We start from the raw sequence: 3,389 nt of genomic DNA, 5'->3' as shown, positions 1-3,389 counted from the left end.
AAGCTCACACTATTGGAGTACGGACCAATCAACCCATAAGAAGTATTTTACAGAAAATAGACTTAGCTCATAAATTCTACAATGGGCAGTCGAGTTGTCTGAGTTTGATCTCAAGTACGAAGCTCGAACAGCCATCAAGTCCTAATATCTGGCCGACTTGGTTGCAGAATACACCGACACCTCAGACACCCCCACTGGCTGGAACCTCTACGTCGACAATTCATCAAACAAAGTCGGAAGTGGAGCCAGAGTAATCCTAGAAAGTAATCAAGGAACTCAACTTGAGCTCTCCCTAAAGTTCGAGTTTCCTGCCTCAAATAACCAAGCCGAGTACGAAGCCCTACTGGAAGGTTTGAAGCTGGCTAGGGAGGTCGGCCCTCAAAAGCTTACCATTTTCAGCGACTCACAGGTAGTCACCTCGCAAATAGAAGGGAGCTACCAGGCTAAGGATCCTACCATGAAGAAATACTTAGACAAGACCAGAGAACAGCTTGGAAAATTTAGGGGATATGAGATCCGACATATACCTCAAAAACAAAATGCCCGAGCTGATGCACTTTCAGAACTAGCCAGCACCAAACCTAGGGGCAACAATAGTAGCCTCATCCAAGAAACACTACAAAATCCGTCAACCTCGGAAGAAAAAAAAAGGTCTTAAGCATATCAGACCAGGACCAAGGGTGGATGATAAATGACCAATTGGCTTTGGGTTAGGAATTTGATTATCAAAATGGAATTGGCATTGTAAGTATAGTCCTAACCAAACAAATTGACCATCAATCAAATGTTATCACAATACAAAACAAATTATAACCGAGAGTATTTAGCTCCCGGGTCGTCTTCCCTAGGAGTTGCAATTAAGTGTATAATCGTTGGCTATGAGAGAGCATGGAAAATTGGGAATGAAAGCAAGAGAGTAAGAAATGTAAATAGCAAGAATTTAAATGATCATGCAAGAATTAAAAGAAAAGCAATTAAAGCAATGGAAATGGAAATTAAATACTTAGAATGGCTCTTGGCAAGAATTGGGAAATTTAGGATTCCTATCCTAGTTATGGACCACAAACATGGCAGTTGTGTGGAATCAATCCAAATCAGTCAATCCTCCTTGAGAATTAGTCAAAAGGCATAATTGATCTCAATCCATAAGTCCTAGTCAACTCACTAATTACTTAGTGAAAGACTAGCGTCAATGGAAACCAAACCAATTAACCATTCTCACACAATGCGGAATGGACATTCACAACTCAATTCTACCCAAACACCCAATTTCTCAACCAAGAGTGTGAAAGTTAAACATGCAAGAAATTAAACATGAAAGCAATTAAATAAACATGTAAGGAATTAAAAGTCAAAGCAATAAAAGTCAAAGCAATTAAATACAAGGAAAGGAAACTTAAAATGCAAGAAAATCTTTTGGCAAGCAATTGAGGGATAAGGTTACCTATCCTAGCCATTGACCACAAACACATGATGATTATGAAGAGTTAATCCTACTTAGTCAATCTTACATCGAAGATAAGTCAAATAGGCATAGTTAATTTCAATCCATAAGTCCTATGTCAACACTAAGGGTCATATAGAGTCAAGGGAGACCAAATCAACTAACTACTCTAATATATCAAACAAGAATGGACATCAATGACTCAAGGATCACCAAAGTCATCAATTTCAAGCTAAGAGTTGAGAAAAACTAAGTGAAAACGAAGCCAAGCATTTTATCAAACACTTGGTGTGCATGAAAATAAAATAATATTAAAATGCATTAAAAATAAAGTCTAGCTACCAAAAGCAAGAAAATAGCAATAACAACTAAGGAAAACAATAAATGACATGAAAACATAAATTTATATTAATTAACATTAAAATAACAAAAGTGTTCATAACATGAAAATTGACATAAAAGAGAAAATATCAAAAGAGATGAAGAAGATAAAGACAAGAAAGCATAGAAACATAAATGAAAATACACTAAAGCAAGAATTAATGTGCTCAAAATTAAAAGAAAACTAAGCTAAAAACCCTAATTCTAGAGAGAGGGGGGAGCTTCTCTCTCTAGAAACTAAGAGAAAACATCATAAAAACTAAACCTAATTGTCCCCCTTCATTCAGCTTCACTTTGGCCTCATATAGCTTCAGAAATGAGTTGGACTGGGTTCTGGAGGCCCAAAAATCGCCCCCAGCGATTTGCATTAATGAGCTGACGTAATTCGAGTTACGCGTATGCGTGGGTCACGCGTACGCGTCACTGCGCAAAATTCACTCCCACGCGTACGTGTGGGTGATGGTATATTTTCGCGGAGAAACGAATTTCTCCAAAACACCCAAATTTAACCGGCAAGTGCACCGGGTTGCATCAAGTAATAATAACTCACGGGAGTGAGGTCGATTCCACAGGGATTGAAGGATTGAGCAATTTTAGTTTAGTGGTTGATTTAGTCAAGCGAATCAAGATTTGGTTGAGAGATTTGTGATTTGCAGAATTTAAATTGCATAGAAAGTAAAGGGAATGGGTAATTGGCATGAAATTAAAGAGAACTGGAATTTAAAGTGCTGAATCTTAAAGAGCAAGAAATTAAATGGCAGAAACTTAGAACGCAAGAAATGTAAATTGCAAAATCTTAAAGTGCAAGAAATGTAAATGGCTTGAATTGTAAAGGGAATTGGGAGTTGGATTTGCAGGAATTAAACAAGGAAAAGTAAATTGCGACAAACAGAGAAGTAAAGGATGTCTTGAATCAAACCGGATCTCAAAACAGAAACGTAAATAGGCATGAAAACAGTAAACAGGGAGTGGGAAATGGGAAATCCAAATCTCAGGACCCAAGAGACTAGAAAACCAAGTCTAGATCTCAGTGCCTTCCCAGATCCAACAAGAACAAATGCAAAAGAGATTGTAAATTGCAAAGAAAGTAGATGAAGAAGCAAGTGACCGAAACTAGAATTCAATTAAGCAGAAAATTAAACAAGATCCCAATGTGAGATTGAAACAGAATTTCTTCAATTCTCCACCCAAGATCCAAGACAAGAAATGTAAAGAATGCTGGGCAAGAACAAGGAGAAGAGAGATCAATTCTCTTGAATTAAAACAACAATGCTAAAAAATGTAAAAGTGAGCTCTAAGCAAAATTCAAAAGAAAGCTATTCTGAAAAACTAAAAGGGAAGCTCCCCAAAAACTTCAAATCCTAAGCTATTTATACACTTTCTTCAAATGATCATTAAGCCTTGAATTGGGCCTTTAGCCTTGATGGAATTGGGTTGATAGTGGCCTCTGTTGATTACTCTTGGTGTTGGGAGGAAATCCATTAGTGAACCAGGCCATGAACCATTCACGTTTGAGCCAACGTTTGAGGCAAACGTTGACTCAAACGTTACTTGAGTAAAATTA

Source organism: Arachis ipaensis, chromosome B01 (assembly GCF_000816755.2).
Source record: "Arachis ipaensis cultivar K30076 chromosome B01, Araip1.1, whole genome shotgun sequence".
In the NCBI taxonomy this organism is placed as follows: Eukaryota; Viridiplantae; Streptophyta; class Magnoliopsida; order Fabales; family Fabaceae; genus Arachis; species Arachis ipaensis.
The sequence above is the reverse complement of the archived record's forward strand: the minus strand, read 5'-3'. Positions refer to the sequence as shown.